Here is a 27,545-nt window from a genome sequence, read left to right on the forward strand (position 1 = left end):
TGTATAGGTGAAATGTGTTTCTTGTAGGCAACAGATCATTAGGTCTTGTTTTTAAAAATCCATTCAGCCACTCTGTGTCTTTTGATTGGAGAGTTTTGTCCATTTATATTCAATATTGTTATTAATAAGTAAGGACTTACTCCTGTCATTTTGTTACTTGTTTTCTGTTTGTTTTATGGTCTTCTCTTTCTTCTTTTCTTTCTGTATTCCTTTCAGTGAAGGTGATTTTTTTCTGGTCATTTGATTTAATTTTATACTTTTCATTTTTGTGTATCCATTCTATGTTTTTTGATTTGAGGTTACCATAAGCCTTGCAAATGCTGTCTTATGACCCTTTATTTTAAGCTGATAAGAACTTAATACTGCTTGCATAAACAAACAAACAAACAAGCAAAAAGAAAACTAATAAAAACTCTACACTTTAACCTCTCTTTTTAAAAATTTATTTTGTTATTTTAAGTTCTGGGGCATACGTGCAGGATGTACAGGTTTGCTACATAGGTAAATGTGTGCCATGGTGGTTTGGAGCATCTATCAATGAATCACTTAGTTATTAAGCCCCACATGCATTAACTATTTTTCCTAATGCTCTCCCTCCCTCCACCCCACCCCTCAACAGGCCCCTGTGTGTATTGTTCCCCTTTCTTCTCCCTGTGTCCTTGTGTTCTCATTGTTCAGCTCCCATTTATAGGTTAGAACATGTGGTGTTTGGTTTTCTATTCCTGCGTTAGCTTGCTAACGATAATGGATTCCAGCTCCATCCGTGTCTGTGCAAAAAACATGATCTTATTCCTTTTTATGGCTGCATAGTATTGCATGGTGTATAGGTACCACATTTTCTTTATCCAGTCTATCACTGATGGGCATTTGGGTTTATTCCATGTCTTTTCTATTGTGAATAGTGCTGCAATGAACATGTGTGTACATGTATCTTTATAATAGAATGATTTATATTCATTTGGGTATATACTCAGTAATGGGATTGCTGGGTCAAATGGTATTTCTGGTTCTAGATCTTTGAGGAATTGCCACATGGTCTTCTACAATGGTTGAACTAATTTACATTCCCACCAACAGTGTGAAAGCATTCCTATTTCTCTGCAACTTTGCCAACATGTTGTTTCTTGAATTTTTAATAATCACCATTCTGACTGGCATGAAATGGTATCTCACTGTGGTTTTGATTTGCATTTCTTTAATGATCAGTGATGTTGAGACTTTTTTTTTTCCCATATGTTTGTTGGCCGCGTGAATGTCTTCTTTTGAAAAATGGCTGTTCATGTCTTTTGCCCACCTTTTAATGGGGTTGTTTTTTCTTCTAAATTTGATTAAGTTTATTGTAGAATCTGAATATTAGAAATTTGTCAGGTGGACAGATTGGAAAAATTTTCTCCATACTTTATCTAGAAAACACCATCATCTAAGCCCAAAAGATTCTTAAGTTGATAAGTAACTTCAACAGTCTCAGTATACAAAATCAATGTGCAGAAATCACAAGCGTTTGTATACAGCAACAACAGGCAAACAGACAGCCAAGTTATGAATGAACTCCCATTCACAATTGTCACAATGAGAATAAAATTCCTAGGAATACAGCTAACAAGGGAAGTGAATGACCTCTTCAAGGAGAACTACAAACCAGTGCTCAAAAAAACGTGAGAGGACACAAACAAATGGAAAAACATTCCATGCCCATGGATAGGAAGAATCAATATTGTGAAAAAGGCCATACCTGCCCAAGGTAATTTGTAGATTTAATGCTATTCCCATTAAACTACCATTGGCATTCTTCACAGAATTAAAAACTATTTTAAAACTTATATGAAACCAAAAAAGAGCTCGAATAGCCAAGGTAATCCTAAGCAAAAAGAACAAAACTGGAGGCATCATGCTACCCAATTTTAAACTATACCACAAGACTACAGTAACCAGAACAGTATGGTACTGGTTCCTCCAACTCTTAACCTTTTGTTGTTTCTCTGTATATCTTATTATATTGTCTATCTCTTGAAAAGTTGTCATAGCTATTATTTTTGATTGGTTCATCATTTCATCTTTCTACTTCAGATAATTAGTTTACACACCACTGTTATAGTGTTGTAATATTCTGTGTTTTTTGGTGCAATTACTGTTACCAATAAGTTTTATACCTTCAGATGATTTCTTATTGCTTTTTATTGTCTTTTTCTTTCTGACTGAAGTACTCCCTTTAGCATTTTTTTTTTTTTTTTTTTTTTTTTTTTTTTTTTTTTTTTGGTAGGATAGATCTGGTGTGATGAAATCTCTCAGCTTTTATTTGTCTGGGAAAGTGTTTATTTCTCCTTCATGTTCAAAGGACATTTTTCTAGAGCAGAAGTTTTTTACTCTAAACATATTCCTCTAAAGTAAAAGTTTTTTACTCTAGACATATTCTAGAGTAAAAGTTTTTTTTTTTCCTTCAGCACTTTAAATACGTCATGCCACTGTCTTCTGGTCTGTGAGGTTTGCACTGAAAAGTCTGATGCCAGATGTATTACAGCTCCATTTTATTTTATTTGTTTCTTTACTATTGCTACTTTTAGAATCTTTACCCATGATCTTTGGGAGTTTGCTTATTAAATACGTTGAGATAGTAGTCTTAAAGTTAAATGTGCTTGATATTCTAAAATCTTGTACTCAGATATTATCTTTCTCTAACTTTGGGGATTTCTCTGTTATTATCTCTTTGAATAAACTTTCTACCTCTACCTCTTTCTCAACCTCATCTTTAAGGCCAATAACTCTTAGATTTGCCTTTTTGATACCATTTTCTAGAAAATATAGGCATGCTTGATTGTTTTTTATTCTTTTATCTTTTGTCTCCTCTGACTATTTTCAAATAGCCTGTCGGCAAACTCATTTATTCTTTCTTCTGCTTGATCAATTCTGGTATTAAAAGACTCTGATGCATTCTTCAGTATGCCAATTGCATTTTTCAACTCCAGAAATTCTGCTTGATTCTTTTTAATTATTTTAATCTCTTTGTTCAGTTTATCTGATAGAATTCTGAATTCCTTCTTTGTATTATCTTGAAAAGTTTTGAGTTTCCTCAAGACAGCTATTTTTAATTCTCTGTCTGAAAGGTCATGTATCTCTGTTTCTCCAGGATTGGTCCCTGGTGCCATATTTAGTTCATTTGGTGAGATTATGTTTTCCTGAATGGTCTTGATGCCTGTGGATGTTTACCTGTGTCTGGGCATTGAACAGTTAAGTATTTACTATAGTCTTCACGGTCTAGGTTTGTTTATGCTCATGCTTCTTGGGAGGGCTTTTCAGTTATTTGAAAGGACTTGGGTGTTGTGATCTAAGCCATAGTTGCATAAGTGGGCACCCCAAGTCCAGTAATTCTGTGGTTCCTGAAGACTTGTAGAAGTACCTCCTTGATGGTCTTGGATAAGATCTAGAAGTATTCTCAGGATTACCAGGCAAAGACTCTTGTTCTTTTTCCTTACTTTCTCCAAACAGTTTCTCCGTTCTGGGCCATCTGGAGCTGGGAGTGGGGTGACACAAGCACCCCTGTGGCCACCACCACTATGTCTGTGCTGGGTCAGTCCTGAAGCCAGCACAGCACTTGATCTTGCCTAAAGCCCACTGTAATTACTACCTGGCTGCCACCTATGTTCGTGCAAGGCCCTGGGGATCTACAATCAGGAGCTGGCAAAGCCAGCTAGGCTTGTGTTCTAGCAAGTACCCCCAGGCCCTGGACAGGTCCAGGAGCCAGGGACTAGAGTCAAAAACCTTAGATGTCTACATAGCGTTCTATTGTACTGTGGTTGAGCTCACACCTCATACTCAAACCACAACACGCAGTCCCTTCTGCTCTTCCCTCCCCTTTCCACAAGCAGAGGAGCCTCACCTGCTGGCCACCACTACCACAGGCCCACATGGAGTATTGCCAGGTTATTGCCATGCTCTTTTAAGGCCTGAGGGCTCTTAAGTCAGCTTGTAGCTAATGCTACGTGGCCTGGTACTTACCCTTCAGGGCAGTGGTCTTCCCTCTGTGTCAAGGGCAGGACCAAGGATGCCATCCAAGAGCCAAGGCCTGTAGTTGGTGACCCCAATAGCCTGCTCGGTGCTCTGTTTCTATGTGGCTGAACGAATACCTAAAGTGCAAGACAAAGTTCTCTTTAGACAAAGTGCTCTTTACTTTTCTTTCTGCTTTTCTCAGGCAGAAATTCTCCTTATAACACCATAGCTGAGAATGTGCTTACTCTCATCTGAAGACAACTAATAACAGAGTCTTACTCAAGGCCCATAGTGTACTTTCTGGGTATCATTATTGGTTATTCAGGACCCAAGGGCTCTTTATTTAGCAGTTGATGATCTTGCCAGGACTGGGTCCTTCCCTTCAAGGCTGTAGGTTCTCTTCTGGCCCAGCGTATGTCTAGAAATGTTATCCACAAGTAGGGCCTGGAAAGTGGGCCTCACAACTCTCACCGGTGCCCTATCCTGCTATGACTGAGCTGGTATCCAGGTGAAAGACAAAGTCCTTTTTACTCTTCCCTCTTCACTACTCAGGTAGAAGGAGGAAGTCTCTTTCGGAGTCATGATCTATGCAGCCTGGGGTTGCTGGAGAGGTGGAACAAGCACTCCCTTAGCCAACCTGGCTGGCGCCTCAGGAGATCCTGTGCCCTTTAAGTCTACTAACGTAGAGTCTGATTCAGCACTCAGACTCAACTAGGAGTTATAGTTCTTGTGGCCTAGAATGCCTTTCAGGTTGATTTAGAGTCCCAGAGTACTTTAGCCTGTGATGGTAAGGCTTGCAGGAACTCAAATTCCAACCACTGGGAGGGCAATTCCTTTCTGGCTAGGGCTGGTTTAAATACTCCCTGTGTGGGTGTGCATCAGCTGAGCTCAGTCTGGTTTTGCTTTCTACTGTGACCAGGCAGCACTGAGTTCAATATGCGTTGTCTCACAATTCCTGTGTGCTCCCACTTCCAAGTGCCCAGATTCTCTACCCACATTATGCAGCCACTGCTTGGGGATGGGGGAGGGGTGGTGTCAGCAATTCAAGACTGCTTTTCCTACCTCTCCCATGCCTCTTTTAGTAACATGAAGTTAAAACATGGTACTATAAGTGCTCACCTGGTTTTTGGTTCTTATGAAGGTGCTTTTTTGTTTAGAGATAGTTGTTATCTTGGTGTTCTTCCTGGGTGGATGGACGATCGGTGGAGCCTTCTATTTGTCTTGCTTCATCCCCTCCTCCCCTAATTTTTTAGTTATAGAAGCTGCTTTAATGTTTTTTTCAAAGCATTTGCATAACTAATGCATGTGCATGGTACTCAGTTCAAAAGGTACTAAATGACACAGTAAAAATTCCATTTCTTACGCTGTATTCCATTTCCTAGTTATCTCTCTGGAGGGAGCCAGGGTTACCAGCTGCTAGGCATATAAAATACTGTATTATTTCAACCATTAGGTTTACATAATAGTCAGTGTAAATTACTAAAAGTCTGAATATGCTTTATACTTTAAAAATTATATAACTATATAAGCAATTGATACTGAGACCAATAAGTGGATATCATAAAAGAAATCTTCTGCTTTAGAATTTCTTTCATTTTCCTTGTGTTACATTTCCGTAATATATTTGTTGCATCTTCCATGTTCTCTGTCAAGTAATTAATTTCATTGACTCTAAGATGAACTTTTTATTTCACATTCTTAACATTTCAAAAATTAAAATACTTCTTAAAATTTTTGGCATCTTACAATTTATTGGCAATGTTTTTATGTCTTAATGGTGTAATAAGTAATGGTGTGACACAAAATAATTGTGTTCTTAGATTAGACAAAATCTGATATTTTGTCCTCAGATTATTTCTTAAATGATGTTAGAAGTATAGTGAATTAAATAAATGAGGAAGAAGTTGCTAGATCTCTACCTAGACTTCAAATGGAAGTTAAAAACATTTTAAAGTTTGTTCCCAATCATTTATTTCTTTTAGATTTTAGGCTACAGTGTGATAGAAATAGCTAACATATAATATTCTGGCTTTCAAATGTCACTGCATGATGTAGATGAAGAAATACCGTGGAAAGGTTTAGTATTTAATAAAGTGATTAAATCCATGTACTTCTAAAATACTAGTGTTTGGGCATTTGTTCTAGATCCAGTTCTGCTGAAGTTGACTTGAGAGCTGTCCTCTGGCATCACTCAGAGAAGAATTTAGTTATTGGGAAAGTATCCAGGAGCACTTCCATTGTAGCTACTTTGTTATACAAGGTACAGAAATGGTATCCTCTTCTGTATTATCATCTAGACGTGAACTTCTTTTCTGTAAGACATTACTCATATGAGTCCAGTAGATAGTTGTATAGAGTGTGTACATGTCTTTTAAAATATTTGTTGTGTTCTTTCTATATTCATGGCACTGCATTATATACTGGAGTACAGGAAATAGCAAGATAAGTTAGATGTGTATGTTTGCTCAGATTTTGGGTCTGTTAACATACATCGACAAGACATGAATAGAAAACCAGCTAGAGAGTAATCAGTGCTATGAAACATACACAGATAAAGGGAGAGACATTGCACACATCAGAGAAAAATAAGGAAAGCTTCATGAAGAAAATATTCCTACAAAACTGATGAAAACTTAACTGCAGAGGAAACTGATTAGTTATTTTGTCTCGATATTTGGAAAAAATCTATTTCACTGACTTGTCATGTTCAATTCAGTTGAAATAGACCCTTCCCCAATATAATAATTGTTATGTTTTGCATGCGTGGTCTCTAGTGAAAAGTTCTGTCTATACCAAAAATCTTTTTGGTTAATCTGACCTTGATATTTGATGAGCATCATGCAAATTTAAAAGGTGAAATTCCTTTTGGGTTTGAGAATGTGAGCTATGTAAACAACACTTGAGGTCAACCATAGGCTAATCTGGAAATAGATTTTTGGCTTAAAAACGAGGGTCTAAACTTGGTCATTCCATCCACCAGAAGCTGTGATAAAAGCTTTGTGAAACTGTACTTATTCATTTCAAGTCTTTGTTCTTTAGTATACCACCACAGGGAACACACTTTGATGATGTCATTTCCCCCAATTTAGTCCTGAATCAACAACTAGCTCATTTATGCTTCTACTTGTTTTCTTTGGAGAAAGCACTATCATCACTAGTTATGATAAACTACAAACAGATGCAAAATAGACAATGAACATTTCCAATAGAATTTAACTCATCATTTAAAGATTTATTAGTCATGGGAGATTTATAACTTTTGCATTACTAACTTAAAAAGGAGGGACAACTTTATTGTTAGTCAGAACCTTAGACATCCGAACATGTTTTAGGATCTTGTGTACTGCAGATTGTGAAGTGTCTCCACATGAATCCTTCACATTATTAGTACCAGGAATTGACGCTTTCTTTTTCCCCCTTACAAAATAATAAGTCCTCTCACTTGGAGCCTACTACTGGGAAAGAGGGATTGTTTTGCTGACATGATAACAAATCCCAGGGAATTATCCTTGAATTTCATAGACTTACAGAGATGTAATGTACAGTAGAAATTTGAAGTCAGGTACAATTGCAGTAAGCTTTATCATCCACAATATCGGTAGACTCAGAAGTCCTTTAGCATGCTTAGCTTGGCCATAAGAACTTCTGAATTTTACCTGCAGTTGGTGTAGCCTAGCCAGTGACTGGGATCCTGGGAACATGATAGAGGAAAAATGTAACAGTAAAATTGGTATACTCGATGCCACATTTATTAGTGGCTACTATCATCTGGATGGTACTACTTTGTCCATGGATATATCTAGCAAAAATCAATGTGTTAGTTAGGTTTTTGCTAATGCCTATAAAAAATAAACCCAAAAATTTCAAGAGCTTAACACAATTAAAGTTTACTTGTAATTCACATAACATCCAATCTAGATATTTTTGAGCTTTCCTGGAACCCAGGTTCCTTCCATATTGGAACTGTGCTACTTGCTAGACGTCTTGGAGTCTTCAATGTTCAGGCAGAAAGAGAAAGACAGAATAGAGAACACAGTCTCCTCTTATCCACCTTTGCTGGCAAGTGTCACACGTCTCTAATACTTACATTCCACTGATGAGAACCAGTCACATGGCCCCACCTGGATGCAAGAGGAAGTGTCACTGGCTGGGCAGCTGCTTTCTAGCAAAAGACAAAAAAAAGAGTGGGTAAGTTGGTTGGATTCACATTATCTATATTATGGCAGAGAGTCCATAAATCTTGTTAGAGAGTAAGCTGTTTCTGTACAAAGTTGATCACACCAGATCAGAGAATGTGCTGTGAAAAATCTCATTGTAATTTGTTTTGCAAGGGTGTGTTGCTTTGGGGAAAATATTTTATGCCCACCAACTGGGTATTTATAAATTTCTTGAGATAACTATGAGATGTTGGTAATAAACACTCACCAGTCTACCACACGCTATTTAGTTATTTTCTTGTTATAGGCATAGTCTAGGAATTGTTCTGTTGGGTAATTCCATGAGTCTAGCAAACTTACGCATTCGTTTTTTTTTGTTTTTTTTGTTGTTGTTGTTGTTGTTGTTGTTGAGATGGAGTCTCGCTCTGTCACCAGGCTGGAGTGCAGTGGCGCGATCTTGGCTCACTGCAACCTCCACCTCCTGGGTTCAAGCCATTCTCCTGCCTCAGCCTCCTGAGTAGCTGGGACTACAGGCCAGCGCCACCATGCCCAGCTAATTTTTGTACTTTTAGTAGAGACGGGGTTTCACCATGTTGGCCAGAATGGTCTCCATCTCTTGACCTCGTGATCTGTCCACCTTGGCCTCCCAAAGTGCTGGGATTACAGGCCCCGGCCTTACACATTCTTTAAAAAAAAAGTTTTGCATATCCCTTCTAAAAGGAAATGGGAATTTATGCAAAAGCACTTATGATTTGTTTTGCTTGTTTGCAAACATTTGAGCTGATGAAGTATTGATATAAAGAGATTACCTCCTGACAAAGATATAACCTACAGCAGAATGTAATAACTAAGAACTGTTGGACTCAGAGACATAAGGTGGGTGTCTAAAAAATAGCTCCCTCAGGAAAGTCAATAGATTTGTCTTCTATATTATTTTCTGCCTCTGTGTAACACCAAGCAAGTCCTCATCATTCTTCATTATAAAATTAGACTTGAACTTGATGATCCAGCTCTGCCTCTTTCTGGTACTAAAATTTTTTTTCAATTTCTGGTTGGAAAACTCTGTAATCTAAAGGGACAGAAGTCATATTCTAAAGAGCTCAATATATAAGGAGTAGCCTGAAGGGTAAAGAGAAAATCGCCAGCCTATCAAGCATTTCCTTGGTGAGCAACAAGTTTTCATCTTCTGAATTTAGATTCAGAGAAAGGATATTTAAAATCTAAATAAATCTGAGATTAGAACTTTTAGAATTGTATTGTGTGTCTCAGCATTTATATTCACTAGTTTGTACCGTTTTTATTTTTACATTGATGCCCTACCTTGCTTTTGCTTAAAGGGTGCATCCTCCTGCAATGGGAAATATAGGAGGCTTTTTTTTGGGTGTAAGGGAAAGATCTAAATGATCAAGTCTGTGTTGAATGTGAAATGCCTCAACTCCGGAAGGTCAATGGGAGCAACCAAACCTCCTGAAGGAAAAATGTCATTGACCTCGGCCTAACTGCATGATTAGTCCAGACTCTTGGTAAACTTGTAAATGCAGGAATATGCCCTTATCAAGTAACCTTCATGTGCCAGGCATCTATCAGTCTTACAATGAAAACAATTTTACTTCTATTTAATACCACTTTTGTGATTTCTTTGAATGGCATAGTAAGCATTATTTTAATTTGAAAATGTAACATCTGGTATACAGTAGATACTGAACAATAAGTAGCTACCTATTGTTACTACCTATTAATATTTTCCCTAGACCTTCATCCTTTTAAGGCTATGTGGATTCTTTTGGATTTCTTTCAGCCCATTCTAAGACCTCTTTACAAATATTTATCAGCATCCACTAGGTATGATGCACCTTATTATGTGTGTTGGTGGATATTATGACACATAAGTGACAGTATCAGATGTTGCAAAAGGCAAAAGTATCTAGCTAAAAGTGACTTACCAATTGTTAGCAAAGCCAGCTTTCCTTTATAACGGGTGGAATAAATGTTATGAAGTTGATTTGACTTGAAGGGTGCAGGGGTGCCTTATTGGTCTAACGACTTTGAGAGCTGCCTAGGTCCAACATTCCATTGCAATTTCCATACCCTCAGCTTTGTTGTTACCACTTTTAAAATATATCACTGGCTTGTGTTTGAGCCTGCAACACATTAAGCTGGTTATTAATCACTGACATCTTGCTGTTCATTACTTTGTGAGGTTGCTCTGTGACAGTGAATAAGATGTGTCAAGGCCTAAGACCCAGCAAGAAGGAGCTGCCCTGACACAGCTAAAGTTCTTGGTTTCCATCTGGTCCTCCTCATGGGCTAGCCACTCTCGTAACTGCACCTGGAATGAAGAGCACTTGAAGGGAGAGTGACAAAATCCCTTTCCTTTAGGGCAGCTGAGGTAAGGCTTGGTCTCTTAGAGAAACTGTTACTAGGGGAATGGGGAAACAGGAAAATAAACTCCAGTGTATGGAGATAAAGAAGAATGCCGAGCACAGATTTTTAATCTTTCTTAACTGTAATCCATACTAAAATTGGCTTGACTGCTTCCTGTACCTTGATGTAGCCACATATTGGAAACTAAACCCCAAGTTCACTTTTGATACAGCCATGTCGTAGTGCTTCAGAATGGTGAGACTGCTGGGCTTCATACCTAGGTGATGGGTTGATAGGTGCAGCAAACCACCGTGGCACATGTTTACCTATGTAACAAACCTGCACATCCTGCACATGTATCCTGGAACTTAAAATAAAAAAAATAAAAAGAAATCCAAACTTGAAAAACAATTGAAGTTTTCATAGCTTTATCCCACCTAAAGGAAATAGCTTTTCCCCTATACACCAGCATATCATTCTTCTCTGCTTCACAAGTATGAATGGCCAATACTTGGACAAAAAGAGAGGAATACTTTTAGAACTTGTAGAACTTTCTAGATTAATGTTTGTGGACACATGGCACCTGAGGAATGGTATTTAAAAACTGAGAGACTCAGAAAAGTGGAGGCTGAGGCAGAACTTTATTTACTTTTTAGCTTTACTTAGATTTGCTGTACCTCTTAACCTTGGCATTCCTGTCAGATTTATTTCAGTAAGAGTTATATGCTAATTATTATTTTATCTTTGTAGTATGATCTGCTTTAAAAAAAACTTTTATGATAAAGTGTTACTTTATTTATAAATGGTGAATAATAATGATATGAAATCTTTGGGAAGTATCTCTTTTTTGACTCATCTAGTTTTATAAAGGGCGTTGCCATGCAACTTTTCATTTATTAAAAGCAAATGCCCTGAAGCATTTCAGTACTATGTCCTCCAGAGTACCTGATTCATTATGTGAACTAAGAACATATATTTCCATTTGGAAAGGCAATCTGTTTCCTCATATATTTTCGGATTGAAAATGAGTAGTGATTAATGGCATCAAAGTAAATTATTTAAAATACAAAACTATCTAAATGAACTCCTAAATTATTATGTACCCAAGTTTCATGCTCTCTCTGGATTCATTTGTTTATGCCTATCATAATTAATACTCAACTAAATTTAGTATGCGTTTATTTTTCTACATTGTTATTTTCAGTACAGTAGGCTTTGAATTAAGTATTTATTATTGTGTTCTAGAATACTAATTTTAGAGAAGAAAGATTCTGATTCTTATTGAATAGCTTCTCAAAGATAATTTTATTCTTTTCACTTATTAGCTTGTAAAAATATACTTCCAGTTTTATGTTCTCTAAGCATGTTTACCAATTGGGTATTATTCCATTTCCTTGCCCTTTAAAATGACTGTTCTGGATCAGTTAGATGGAGTCAATGCAGACATCTGTGAACCATGCTTTCAAAACAGCACGTGGCCTGCTAACCTTTAGAGATCCTCTAAATTGCAGGTTTACTCCCAGGAGGTCAGCAACTATGCATTATTCATACATGCAGCCTCAGAACCTAGTGCAGTGCCTGGTGCTCAGTAGGTCTTCAATCCATGTTTGTTGAATTGAAGTGAATGGAAATACAGGCAAATTAGTCAGGATTATTTGGTTTTCAAGTGATAGAATGACCGGTACAAACCAGCCTGAACAAAACTGGAATTTATTGACTCAAGAATCTGAGATAGTCCAGAGATAAATGTGGCTGCAGACTAAACAGGATCCAAGGGTCTCCCCGGTGTCATCAGAACACTGTACTTCTCCCTTTCTCTTTCTACCCTGGGGTCTGCTCTCCTCTGAGTTAGTGGGCTCCCTGTATGTGCCAGCAAAGAAGACCATCAGCAGCTCCAGACTTCTGTTGCCCCGATAGCTAGCCTTTTCTGGAATGGAAGGATCTCTGCAAATAGCTTCAGCACAAGTCTTGGTCTGACCCATTGAGTATCAGTGGCCTGAGGTGACCTTGCCATGCCTGAAGCCATCACTTTTTGCAAGGCAAAAGTGTATCCTGCGATGTTCCACCTGTGATCAGTTCTATCCAAATCACATGCTTAAAAATGGGGTGTGATGGTTCCCCAGAAAGGTACCAGCAGATGATCACCACCTCAGGGAAATGTTACAAAATAAGGAATGGCAGCTGCTGGCATCAGAGCACAGACACAAAACATACCATAAGTTTGAAACAAGATTAACCTCCTTTCCTTGGGCTCTTTGCTCCTGGTAGACTTGGCATTTTTAGGAACTCAGTAATTTTTAGGAACTCATTTTTAGGAACTCAGAACTCAGTCTCCAGTTGGAGTTTCTGAGCCTCGAAACCTATAACACATGGTGAGAAAAAATGTATTCTCAATCCTTGGAGTAAGGAATATTAAAAGGCTTAATCTTCATATTTTTCCTGGATGGTGTGCCCTTTTCTTTTAAAGACAAGTCTTGCTGGAATGGATACTTCCTAGCACAGGTTTTGTTTAGTGTAACATTTCTTCCTGCTACTCCTAATGAAGCTCTAATAAGGGACAATTCCAGAACTTCCCCTCAGCAGTGTTCCCAGGGCTCCAACCTGTTGGCAGAAGCTTCTCTGCATATTCCTTTCCTCTCAAGAGGAGTCTCCTGGAATATAGAGATGGTGCAGAGATGTGATATCCTCTTCCCTGAATCCAAGCCCAAGTCCCTAGGGGACTTGGCAAAAGTTCCTAGGATCCTTTTAAAATGTACTCCTTTGGGTTACAAGTGCTCATGTGTAAATTGATTCCTGGGAATAGTTTTCTGGTACCAGAATTTCTCCAGGAGAAGACAGATAAATGAGTTCCTAATAATGACCCCAAGTTCCATGAAAAAGTTAGTTTCTAAGTTAACCCTATTCTGGAGTCTCCTTACAAGTTACTATTAGGTTCATGAGGTCAGGCCAAGTAGAAGCTGAAACTTGCTCTAGAGTCATGTCAAACACCTTGAAACCTGAACAGTGCACTTCCCTTTATTCCCCTTCATTTGCAAATATAAGAGGTACTTGCAAATATAAGTTTTCTGGGGACCCTTTTATCCTGAGATATTACCTCCTGGTGACATTGACTCGTATTTTGGTGAGTGTCTAGTGAAATCATACTAATTAAGAAAATTAGAAAATAAGGTTATGCTGTAGCAGAATATAAAAAAATTGAGTGAACATTCAAATTAATTTGTTTTGTTTGTTTGTTTTTGTTTTTGTTTTTTTGAGACAGAGTCTTGCTCTGTTGCCCAGGTTGGAGTGCAGTGGTACGATCTCGGTTCACTGCAACCTCTGCCTTCCTGGTTCAAGTGATTCTCCTGCCTCAGCCTCCTATGTAGCTGGGCTTACAGGTGTGTGCCACCATGCCCAGCTAATCTTTGTATTTTTAGTAGAGATGGGCTTTCACCATGTTGGTCAGGCTGGTCTCGAACACCTGACCTCACGATCCTCCCTCCTTGGCCTCCCAAATTACTGGGATTACAGGCGTGAGCCACTGCACCTGGCCAACTTGTTTTTATTATATCAAGATGTTGAGGAAATATATTAGTATTCTACCATTATTATATGTTATGAATATATTTATTGGAGAAAATGATTAATAATTGGCCTTTAATTTCACATCAATTTTTACTTAAATAGACATAAGCTTTGCTGTGATGGAAATACAGTTATAATAAGATAATATTGTTTTATTTAAACTAAAAGTTGATTTTCCAAATACAACCAAATTAAAGTAGTGATATATTGGAAAAGGTTTCTTTCACCAAATTAATTCAGATGCTAGGCAAGAGTCTTCTATTTTACACAGAACATTTCCTAGAAAACCTAGATGGTGAGTCTTCATATTATCATTAAATTTATACATGGATGCATCAAGACACACATGAGAATATGACTACTAAATGTGTGTTGCTAGATATGTTTCTAAAAAAGAAAAGGTTATCACCATTCTTTACTAGTTACCATTCTTCTTCTTATTATTATTATTAATTACTTTGTTTCCCAAAGGCTTCTTTAGCTTCTACAAAATTTTGTCTTAACATCCAGCATGATATCCTTCTTTTATTCCTTTGTGGAAGATTCAGTAATATTGCTTGTGTACTATTCATGCAGTCACCATGTGTCAAAACTGTTCACCAAAACAAAATAAATGGCCATAGTAGACCAAAGAAAACACATCGTAGCAGTATAACATATCTTTTACTTTCTTACTTAATATATACTAAATAGTATTATGAAATTTCTCATAATGAAAGACAGTTTTCAGCACTTATCAAAAGCACTTACACTTTTAAAAATAAAAGCATTTTTAGAAATGGGGTCTCCTAGTCTGGAGTGCAGTGGCGCGATCATGGCTCACTGCAGCCTGGAACTCCTGGGTTTAAGTGATTCTCCCACCTCAGCTGGGACTACCAGTGTGTGCCACCACTCCCAGCTAATTTAAAAACAAAAGGTTTTTAGACATAGGGTTTCACTATGTTGCTGAGGCTGGTCTTGAGCTCCTGGCCTCAAGCAATCCTCCCACCTCAGCCTCCTGATATTTGCTTTTGATTTCTTAATGTATTTATATTATTTTAATTATCTCTTTTTCCTTTTGGTTCATTTTTAAAATTCATTGTATTATTTTTTAAGTATCATAATATATTACAATTAACATAATTATATATATATATCTTATATATAGAATGGATATATATAAATATACCACATGTATTTAATTCTATCACAGATATATATAAATCTATCACAGATTTTTAGAAAAACACAGATATGGGCCTGGCGTGGTGGCTCACACCTGTAATCCCAGCACTTTGGGAGGCCGAGGCGGGTGGATCACGAGGTTAGGAGATTGAGATAATCCTGGCTAACATGGTGAAACCCCATCTCTACTAAAAATACAAAAAAATTAGCCGGGGTGGCGGCGGGCGCCTGTAGTCCCAGCTACTCAGGAGGCTGAGGCAGGAGAATGGCATGAACCTGGGAGGCAGAGCTTGCAGTGAGCTGAGATCCGGCCACTGCACTCCAGCCTGGGCGACAGAGCAAGACTCTGTCTCAAAAACAAAACAAAACAAAAAAACAGAAAACAAAACAAAAGAAAACAACAAAAAAAGAAAAACACAGATATATACACACACACACGTACACACACACACATCCAAACAATAAAAATAATAGCTAACTATAATAGCTAACTCAGTAATACTAAGTACTTCCTGTGTTGTACAAGATATCATGGTAATGACCTTGGCTTCAATGGTAGTGAAGCACATGATGTTGTGGTTAAGAGCACAGACTGGAGCTAGACTGACTGGGTTCAATCCCAGCTCTACAATTTACTAACTGGCTCAGAGCTGCTAAAGTAGCTTTCCCTCATTGGTACTATCCTGAGTATGAGAATTACACAAAATATATACAGCATGCCATGGATTGTCATAGGTTTACTTTTAGGAAACTTTTCAGCACCACTTGGAGTAGCATTAAATGAGGCACACAAACATGTAGAAATAAATAAATGTTTACAGAATAGATAATGATAAAGGAGGAGCTTAGGGAATTTCAGTCATCCAAAGAAACATTATTTTATATCAATCTCACCTGCACATTTAAATGTGCAGTTGAGGGGAAAGGCCTTACAAACGTAAGGAAGAGTCACTCAGTGTTGAAGATGATGGCTTAGTAGTTCTTAGCTGAGTCAGAAATGTGATAAGTGCTGAAAACTGTCTTTTGTTATGAGAAATTTCATAATATTATTTAGTATATATTAATATATGTTCTTGCAGTAGATTTTGGTATTGCAGCTAAATTTAAAACAGTAAACATAATAACAATGCACATTGTGTTGTAGAAGAACACAAATATAAAGCTTTAAAATATGGATCCACAAGCAAGGGTCCCTGGCAAGATGGGTCCTATGTGCCACCGTCTATCGTTATTGCTGATGCCTGTTGGATTGGAGAGGTGGCCAGTAATCATACCTGCTAAACTAGGTATAGTAACCCATAAAGTCACAAAAGCATTACTTAGACATTTTTCATGTTGGCTTTTGCTTTTTTCAAATTTTCACTGTGGATTTCCATTTTTCCAAAAATTCAAATTTTATGGGGTAAATCATAACATAGTTTCTAATGTGTGACCTGACATTGAATAAAACCTCAAACTTAGGAAAATGAAAGCCACAAAGGTTCAAAATAACCAACTTAGATGTTCACTGAGCTGTATAGTTGGTTAACTGCATTTAGACAGCTATTTTAAGTTCAGGTCCCATTAGCAATATGGAAAAGTTGCTAAATTCCACTTCTGAAACTTGGGAATGGGGTAAGTCTAAATATGCAGTGCTTATGATTTAGTTCTGTTGGGCTCAGGTTATATAATATTATAAGTAATTGTATTATTCCTTTCATAATTGATACGTAAGGCATTGCTGTTGGCAATCACAGGCTGTAGATGCAGGGATAGTAATGGTACTCTGATATGATGGAGAGTTGTGAGAATGAGTAAGAGAGAGAGAAACTGGAAATCACTGGAATGGACAGGCATTGGGGTCATATCTTGTTCAGTACTTCCCAAATCTTACCCATTTAACCTTTGTCCCCAACCTCCCTGCTTCTCCCGGTCTGCCACAATTTGAACACCCAAGCCATTGTGCTCACAGGACTTCATTCTTTTCCCTGTTACAGTGTAGCATATTGAGTTGTCGCAATTTTACCCACCAGCATGGAAACTGTCTGAGAGCACCTGGATTTTATTACTTGGAATCCCCTGCATTGGAGAAGTGCTGATCTATAGAAGGCACTCGAAAATTGTTGAATTGCAATAGGTGAAATGATGTCATCTCACCCCTGCTTAAAAAGCAACTGTATACTTTGATTGCTTTCCAAGAAAATTGCTACATACATTAATTCCAAATCAGAGGTAGCAATGGCTCCTCACTGACGTTTAGATAAACTCCAAACTCTTCGCTTTATATCTGAGGTCCTTTAGGACCTGGCTCTGCTATTTTCTCTGCCTCATCTATCGCAGTCCTATCCCTTGCACATTATATTTTGGTCAGAGTTGGCATTTGCAGTACCCCATATATGCCATACAGTTGTTCACCACCCTATATTTATACTTGCTGTTTCTACCTGGAAACCTTTTTCTCCACTTTAAAAAATATATATAATTTCATTTATTACAGAAACACAGAATATAAAAATTCAGGTAAAGAATTTACATCTTTGTAAAGCTACCTATATATTTGTGATGTTCATTGATTTCTGATTAGGCTTTATCTTCTACTTTGTTGAAATGCTTTTAAATTCAAATACATATGTGCTTATGGTAACAAGACAATACTAACAATAATACAATAATAAATAAATATTAATAAAACAACAGAGTCTTTGTTAAATGTATATTAAATAATGGCATTATGCTAACACTTTACATAGATTATTTTATTTATTCCTCAGAGCAACTCTCTGAGTTGAGCACTATTCCCATCCTATTTTGCTAAGGAAACAGACTTAGAGAAGTGATTTGCTGGGGTTTGCCTAGCTGGTGAGTAGAGCAGCCACTAAAATTAATCATCTTCCCCTCTCTTACTCCAGTCCCATTTTTCCCAAGCAGTTTGTTAATAAGTACACACTTACCTACACATTGCCACTTCATCTAGTTACTTTTGCCCATTTTTAAGGAGTCTTAGCTAATTTATCACCTCCTCAAGGGGCTTTCTCTGATCTCTACCCTTAATCTGGGTCCTGGGTATCCCCCACATTATTCTGAACATACTGCAATCATGGATTGTTACGGTACCTTGTATAAATACCACCTAATTGTCTCTTCTGCTAGTCCCTGGGTTCTTTGATATCTCTGGCTCCTAGTATTTAGCACAGAACTGGCCCACATTTGGGCATTATATGAGATGGGTTAGTTTATTCCTCAATATATTTATCCAGCTTCCGATGTGCAATGTCTAAATGCCTGGTACTGTGGTAATCACTAGGGATAATGGTGTGTCTGTTAGCTTTTGCTGCATAACAAACCACCCTTCAACTTTGTGGTTTAAAACAACAGCCATTGATGTAGCTCATAATCCTGCAGGTTGGCATTGTGTCTGGAGTGAGCTGGGTTTTTCTTCTGGTGTTGGCTTGGCTCATTCACACAGCTGCAGTGAGGTTTGGGTCAGCTGAGACTGACTGGACCAGAATGGCCTCAGCTGCTTGTCCTGATTGAAGTGACTTACCATCCTCCAGCTGGCTTGCACGGCTGGTTCACATAGGCAAGTTTTCAAGAGCATGGACGGCCTCTTGAGGCCTCTGCGTGGAGTTGGAACAGTATTACTTTTGATGAGTCCTATCTTTCAAGGCAAGCCACAAGCCCAGCCTCCATTCAAGGGGAGGGAAAGTAAATTCCACCTCTTAATGGGAAGAGCTGCAAAGACACATTGCTTTATATGTAATACAAAAAATTAATGATAAATTTTGGCTACATTCACAATTTACCACAAGTGGTGAGGAAAAAAACACAGACCTTGCCCTAGGAGAGTTTCTGATCTAGTGGATGAAATACAGTATTACTTGTAAGGTTACAAAGAACAGCTGTGTTCTTTTCATCAGTCACCTCGATATTGGAAAGCACTGAAGCTATTTATTTTGTCTTTGAAAGGAGTTTCCTTAGTTTAACTCTTTGGCCTGTTTGTGAATAATTCAAGTTCTTCATTTCATCCTCTCCATTGACTCTGTGACCAGCAGAAGGCATTCCCCACAGGAACCCTGGAAACTGCAGAAAGAGTGGGATCACTAACTAATGCAGCTTCTGAGTGACTCTCTACATTCTTTCTCTCTGCCAGGTGAACATATGCCTGCAGCCCCCTTTGCCCTGGGCACACATACTGCCTGCCACACAGCGCCAGGCCAGGTGAACATATGCCTGCAGCCCCCTTTGCCCTGGGCACACATACTGCCTGCCACACAGCGCCAGGCGCCACCTGACTGACTGACTGGAATTCTGGTGGCGCAGGCAGTGAATCACTCACACTTCTGGTTCTGGTTCAGAATCCACATTAGGTTGATTGCACCAACCACCAAAAGTAAATATGTGAAAATTGTGACTTTGGCTAAGCGTAGAGGCTCTATGTACATACTCTGTATTGTTCTTCACTCAATGGAACCAACAAGAAACAAGATGTTTTCTTCTCTGTATGTTATTCTGTATCTCGACAGGAAATACCTATTTTGAAAAAAAGATGCTTTTGTTTCAGGATGTTCAAATTTTGAGTTTTTTTCTGTTTATACAACTTTATTGGGTAGGAATCTTTTGTTTATATTTTAATTTTTAAAAAATGTGAATTCTGTCATTCTCTCTGTGCTTATTAGCTGAAATTCTTTTGCAAAAAAGAACTTTCCTCTAACTCCCCCTCTCTTATTCCATCAAACAGCAATATAGATTTGTAGTTTTTGTTGTTGTTGTTGTTGTTTTAACTTTCTTACTAATTAGAACCTGCTCAGGCTGGATCTTGTATTCTTACAGCATGACCTACTAAGTCATGACATTGTCACTGGCATAAAACGTTCAAACTTGTCTTGTGTTTTCCCTGTGACAGACCTGGAGTCAGACATTTATTTAGGAATCCCTGATTCCTTCTGGGGGAAATAAGTAGGATAAATATTTTCTCTATGTGAACTATTTGATAAACTGTTAGTTTGTTTTGTTTCAATTTGTATTCAGTTTTAGTCCTTGGTCTTCTTATTACTTAGTTGGTTTTGTTTCGCTTTCACGCCTACTGAGTGGATTTGATGTTTTCAATTGATTTGATGATTTCATTTCTGGGATATGTAGCAATCAAATGACAACATTACTAGTTAAGGGGCGGCCTCTCAGGGGTGTCAGCTGTGAAAATCCTGAGACAGAGCACTCAAAAACAGAAGTGTCAGGGATAACGCAGTTATTCCTGAGTTCTGGGATTTTTAAAAAAATATACAGTATTCTTTATACAAATTCTTACATAGATGACTTACAAATATTTTCTTGTGGTTTGTGACTTGTATTTTCATTCCCTTAACAGTTAACTTATTTTTTAATTGATTTTTGAGATTTTTTCAAAATAATGCAGCTATAATAAGAGGACCAAGCCTCTAGGATCCAAGCTCATGAAAACCTCATTTTCTGAATGACTGATTTACTCTCAAATGGGTTGAAAAAGTAAATGTAGGTAACTATTTAGCTGATATAGCACTAAAAGCACAACAAAATATTATGAAGGAAATATTGATAAGTTGTGTAAAAATTAAATACTTTATGTATATCAGAAAACACTAAAACAAAATGAAAGACAAATGACAAATCAAGATTGCATACAGATTAAGGGTTAATATTCTTTCTTTAAAAACAAGTTTGTTTAAATTAACAGAAAAAACAGCTCACCCCTACCCCACAACATACACGCACTAAAAAATAGGCAAAGTATCCAACTCACCTGTAACAAGAGAAGAAATGAAAGTGACTAATATGTGTAAATATGGTTCAGTCTTAGGATCTAGGGTTGCTTGGTTGGAAATATATTTATCTTTATTTATACTATGTGACCTTATATTATTTTAAAAGTAAACTTACCATTGATCTATGAAACAGGAACTTAAGTAAACAAAAACACATTGAAAGATCAGAAATCATTGTTAGATAGAGAAAAATATGTCAGAAACCTCTGGTACTAATTATTATTATTCAAAGCGAATTGTGTCTCTGAGGTCCTTAGTAGCTAACCAAAAATGGAAAACATTTTAATAATGAATTTCTTACTGTGTGAATAAAGGAACTTTAGCTATGATGTTTCATTACTCAGTAAATACAACTACCATGACCCCAATTGTTAGACCAAAAACCTAAGAATCATCCTGGATCTTTTTCTTTTCTTCATACTTTGATCTATCTATTAGTAGATCACCTTTACCCAAAATACATCCAGAATCTTACCACACCTTCATCCAGGCTACCTGGATTCCTGTAACAAGCTCTCGACAGGTGGACTTGCATTCACTCTTCTCTCTGGTGATTTAAGCTGTATATGGAAGTTCTTTCTAGAAGAGATGAGAAACTTCCCACAATGGCAACCAACAAAATGAAATCCAAATTCTTTGCTATTGCAGTGCATTGAAGATGTGTTCACGACCCTAGGTGATTAAGCTCCTGCCCACCTCTCCAGCCTCCTTTCTCAGTGCTCTGGCCACACTGGCCTTCTTTCTGTCTCTTCTGTACCAGGTCTTTCCTATCCCAAGGCCCTTGCATGTGTTAGTTTATGTTCCTGAAGCAATTTTACAATCTTCCCCTGGTTCTCGCCACATCCGCTTCTTTCTCATCAATCAGGACACCTTGTCAAAGTGACCCGCCCTTCTATGCTAGCCTAAGCTATTCACTGTCCTCATGTGTCACTCCCTCATTATCACATTAACCTATTTTATTTTTTTCATAGTATTTTTAGTGCTTAATATTATTTGTTTATAGGTTTGTTTTTGCTCATAAATATTTAAGAACTAAATACATTAACATTGGTTATTTTTAGAATTGATATCATAGGCAATATTTATTTTCTTACCTATATTTTTAAAAATTTAATATATACAAATAGACATTGCTGATATAATCAGCGGAAAAAGTCATAAAAAATAATGATTCACTTTCATGGTAGAATACCATATCTCTGTGTTTGAACAATTATAGTGAGTAATGTTTTTAAACATTGTGAAAATGCAAAGACATATGGAATCACACAAAATTGTGTAGCTAGGGCTCCCATCTAAGCTATTTAGAACAATATGATATATAATATGTATTTCAGAATGATAGAACATTCATTGATGGTTTGGGAGCTATTTTGAAAATTTAACTTATTTCCTCTCTTGGCCCCATTTAATATTCATGAGAAAACTTCTCAGTTAAAATCCTGCCCTTTCAGGCATAAAAGGCATTTGAGGCCTTTTATGGTAGTTTTTGTTCATGAGGTTCAGCTCCCATTTATTTCATGTAGCTCTGTAAGATGCTAAAAGCTTTTGTGCTTTAAGAATACTGCACGAATTAGAGCTTCTTCGATTTGTGGGACATCTTTTTAAACAGACCCATTTTCTCAAACAAATTTTGAAGCGACTCTTTGCTTTCCCCTTTCTCTTGCTTTTCTCTTTCGCTTCACATGCACTCTATCCCTTCCTTTTTTTTCCATACTCTTAAGACTCAGCCAAGTAGAAGGTAGGTAGCCCACAGTCACTCTTCCTTAGAGACTCTAAGGAAGTCTCTCTGTCCTTACCAACTGAAGCTATATTGTTTATAAGAGGTTTATTCCTTTTGTGAATATGTCAATGTCTCAAACTGAACAAACAAACAAAAACTGCTTTGTCTGCCTGAGGACGAAATGGTTATTTAGAGTTTTGTGCACCAAATATAATGAGGTCATTAATATCCTCTTAAGGAAACTGTTGAAATGCTTTTTATCTACCACCATCAAAAATTTCTCTCAAGAAGTCAGTCTCCACAATGGATATATTGAGGACTCTTATGTAGCACAGATGGAATTGGTGTGTGCTTTTCAAATATTGTTTGGCTGAATTTGGCACTTTTGAATGAGTCTATGCTTACAAAATCAGTTATGTGGTTAGTATCACATTTTTTCATTGTCATTATATTAGCTTAGTTCTAACTCTGAGTCTCCATTAGGAGTGTCAAACTCCCGCCTCCCTAATAATAGCATGCCAGCCATCTCCTTGGAGGTCTCATCACCCTTCAGGGCCAGGAAACCACTGGCCTTTCTTCACTGCCTTCTGGGCCTCCCCTCATTTCAAATACAGGGTCACCCCCTGCTCCTTCACACTATGTATCAATTCATTTCTTTGGTGGGTTTAGACGTAGGGAAGGTTAAATTGAATCATTTACTTCAGGCTGCTACAGGCATTCACTTTACCCAAATTCAACATAAGTACAAAGAGCAGGGACTACTATTCAATTTTTAATCAGTTATCTTGACACAAATATAAGTGACTGAAAGAATCAGTGTAGCCTGGAACCAGGGTTCCTGAAATCAACTTAAAAATGAAAAGACCAGGACACTTTCTTTTCCCAAAGGTAGCACCATAAACTTGAGCGTGGTTTCGATGCAGTTATTTTTGTAATCTCCTGAGTTCTTGCTGCTCTACAAATAAACCAGCCCCTATTGACTTCTGACCCTGCTGCTCAGTTCCTTACTCTGTGATCTCTTCCTTCCAACTTCGTTGTTGTTCTTCTTTGCTATTGCAGCGCATTGAAGATGTTTATTAAAGCAAACCACAAAAAATACCCTCTGTTTACTAAGCACCTTAAACTCCTTGGAGGAAATAGGTGTTATAAAAATCTAACATAACTAATAAAAGAAAAAATAGCTTGCCTTGGGCAGAAGTAGTCACTAGGAAGCAAAATAAAAAATGTCCAAATTCATGAATTTATTATAGGGGGCATTTAGGAGTGGTTGTGTACTACAGAAAGAATAAAGGAATATTCAGAAAAAAATCTGGTGTATTGTATTGACAGAAAATCTTGAAATTCTCAGAAATTATAAGAGCTAATAGTATACTCAGGATAAATGAGAATTGCTTGTTATTTTATGCTTTCATGTGATAAAGCAGAGCTATGTTTTTATTTATAGTTTGGTATTTATCAAAGATTATTAAAGTTTAGGCAAGACAGTATGTTATCTGCTTATGAAGAAATGTGTGGTGATTTTCACACCATATTTCCTTAGTCAAAGGCATTTTCTTCAAGGACATCTCTCAATTTGTAAGCGAAAAAGAAAACCCTTTTAACAACTGAAAATTAATGAATTCTTTAAAATTTTTTTCTGTTAGATTCCTAAAGGGAAAAAAGCAGTATTGTTAATTTGGTTATTCATTTTCACAGAATTTACATCTTATGAGTCAAGATTCCATTACAGATCCTATTACAGTTCCAAGAACAAAAAAGCAGTCGATGTATTCAATAAATTTTTAATGCTACTAAAATGTTTAGAAATTATTCATGACCTCAAGGTGCTTACAATTTAGTGATAGAGATCCAAATGGAAAAAAAAGAAAGATTTTGGACATGATTTGATCAGTTTTATCTTCTAAAAAATTCAGAGGGAATGAGGAGAAATAGAAGATAGTAGGAAAGGAAAGCATTAAAAAGGTACTCCAGTTATCTGTTGCTGCATAACATACTATCCAAAGCTTAGTGTCTTAAGTCACATCAGTCATTTATTTTGTTCCTCAATCTGCAGATCAGGCAGGGCTTGGCAAAGGCAGCTAATCTCTGTTCTGCACAGCATCACTCAACTGGGTGCATGAGTATCCATGCTCAAGATTTGTTCAAAAGCTTGAAAAGTGGTGATGGCCACTGGCCTGGAGCTCAGCTGGGCTGTAGCCTGGGGGCCTAGATTTTTCTCGGGTTTCCTTGTGGTATGGTGGCTGGATTCTAAGCGCAAGCCCTAAAGGGAATGAGAGAAATGCTGTGCCAGCTTTTGTGACCTAGTCTCAGAAATCACATAGCCTCACTTTTGCTATAGTCACAATCCTGTCTAGATTGAGAGGGAAGGCACTTAGTCCTCACCTGTTGATGGGAGGAATGTCACATTGTGAGAAGAGCATGTGGAACTAAAGAGATTTTGAGTACCCCCTTTCTTTGGAAAAATGCAATCTTCTGTGAATTATCATGCAGCTATAACTCAAATTCTTCTCACATGCAAAATATACTTGTGTTCTCCCCCAAGACCCTCAAATCTAAACATCTGCTTGAAACATAGTATCATATAAGGTCCAAATGAAGTTTAGACTCCTCAAATGCAGTAATTTGGGTACAGTTCCTTAATCTGAGGAACTGTGAAGTAAAGAAACAAGTTATCTGCTCCCTCCCCCCACATACCTAACTTTCAATGGCACAACAGGCAAAGGTAAACTGCTGTAGACCCACTTACTTAAAACGGGGAAAACAGGAGGCACACAGCAATCACTGGCCCTTAGCAGTCACGAAATGCAAGAAGTTCACGTTGCCAGTTTCTTCATTAGGGTGTAACCCTACTGCTGGGAATTGTCGTTTTTCAGCTCTTGGTTCCATGCTCAATGATTGGCTCTTTACTTTTGAATCAGCCTTTGTTTTCCATTAAAAAACAACACCAATAACCAAAAAACAACCTTTGCAACCAAATAGCCTAATCAGCCTTTTTACTGCCCACAGAATGCTGCGTATCCAAAGTCCACTTTTAATTTTGTAGTGTTCCTATCTGTTTTACTCCAAATTGGTGTTTCTTATAGCAAAACAATTCTGTCAAATAGTTTGTGGGTTTTCTATGAATCCAAATCACAGATATTCTCAAGGTAAGTGCTTCTTTACTTTCAGCTCCCTATGAGGTGTCTTAAGGTAACATGCTGGGCGGCGGGGGTGCATGCCCAAGATGGCCGAATAGGAACAGCTCCAGCCTCCAGCTCCCAGCGTGAGTGACACAGAAGATGGGTGACTTCTGCATTTTCAACTGAGGTGTAGACCAACACCTCACACCTCACATGGCAGGGTACACCCTGAGATGAAGCTTCCAGAGCAAGAATCAGATAGCAACACTCGCTGTTCAGCAATATTCTATCTTCTGCAGCCTTCACTGCTGATACCCAGGCAAACAGGATCTGGAGTGGACCTCAAGCAAACTCCAACAGACCTACAGCTGAGGGTCCTGACTTTTAGAAGGAAAACTAACAAACAGAAAGGGCACCCACACCAAAACCCCATCAGTACGTCACCATCATCAAAGACCAAAGTCAGATAAAACCCACAAAGATGGGGAAAAAGCAGTGCAGAAAAGTTGGAAATTCAAAAAATCAGAGCACATCTCCCCCCGAAAAGGGAAGCAGCTCATTGCCAGCAATGGAACAAAGCTGGATGGAGAATGACTTTGACGAGTTGAGAGAAGAAGGCTTCAGTCAATCAAAATTCTCAGAGCTAAAGGAGGAACTATGTAACCAGCGCAAGGAAACTAAAAACCTTGAAAAAAGAATGGATGAATGGATAACTAGAATAATCAATGCAGAGAAGAGCTTAAAAGAACTGACAGAGATGAAAACCATAACCTCTCTCCTCCCGCCGCCCAAGATGCCGAAAGGAAAGAAGGCCAAGGGAAAGAAGGTGGCTCCGGCCCCTGCTGTTGTGAAAAAGCAGGAGGCCAAGAAAGTGGTGAATCCCCTGTTTGAGAAAAGACCTAAGAATTTTGGCATTGGACAGGACATCCAGCCCAAAAGAGACCTCACCCGCTTTGTGAAATGGCCTCGCTATATCAGGTTGCAGCAGCAGAGAGCCATCCTCTATAAGCGGCTGAAAGTGCCTCCTGCTATTAACCAGTTCACCCAGGCCCTGGACCGCCAAACAGCTACTCAGCTGCTTAAGCTGGCCCACAAGTACAGACCAGAGACAAAGCAAGAGAAGAAGCAGAGGCTGTTGGCCCGGGCCAAGAAGAAAGCTGCTGGCAAAGGGGATGTCCCCACTAAGAGACCACCTGTCCTTTGAGCAGGAGTTAACACCGTCACCACCTTGGTGGAGAACAAGAAAGCTCAGCTGGTGGTGATTGCACACGATGTGGATCCCATCAAGCTGGTTGTCTTCTTGCCTGCCCTGTGTCGTAAAATGGGGGTCCCTGACTGCAATTATCAAGGGGAAGGCCAGACTGGGCCGTCTAGTCCACAGGAAGACCTGCACGACTGTCGCCTTCACACAGGTGAACTCGGAAGACAAAGGCACTTTGGCTAAGCTGGTGGAAGCTATCAGGACCAATTACAATGACAGATATGATGAGATCCGCCGTCATTGGGGCGGCAACGTCCTGGGTCCCAAGTCTGTGGTTCATATCGCCAAGCTCGAAAAGGCAAAGGCTAAAGAACTTGCCACTAAGCTGGGTTAAATGTACACTGTTGAGTTCTGTACATAAAAATAATTAAAATACAAATTTTCCTTCAAAAAAAAAAAAAAAAAAAAGAAAACCATAACACGAGAAATATG

At 38.1% G+C, this 27,545-nt stretch overlaps 1 protein-coding gene and 1 pseudogene across 9 annotated transcripts in view; both read left to right on the forward strand.

Annotated features, from left to right (window-relative positions):
• The window catches only part of MCTP1 (multiple C2 and transmembrane domain containing 1), a 595,101-nt gene that overhangs the window by 163,920 nt on the left and 403,636 nt on the right, over window positions 1-27,545 (forward strand). The window lies entirely within an intron of this gene.
• Window positions 26,319-27,470, forward strand: LOC140711558 (large ribosomal subunit protein eL8 pseudogene; annotated as a pseudogene).

This window comes from Chlorocebus sabaeus, chromosome 4 (assembly GCF_047675955.1).
Source record: "Chlorocebus sabaeus isolate Y175 chromosome 4, mChlSab1.0.hap1, whole genome shotgun sequence".
NCBI classification, from domain to species: Eukaryota; Metazoa; Chordata; class Mammalia; order Primates; family Cercopithecidae; genus Chlorocebus; species Chlorocebus sabaeus.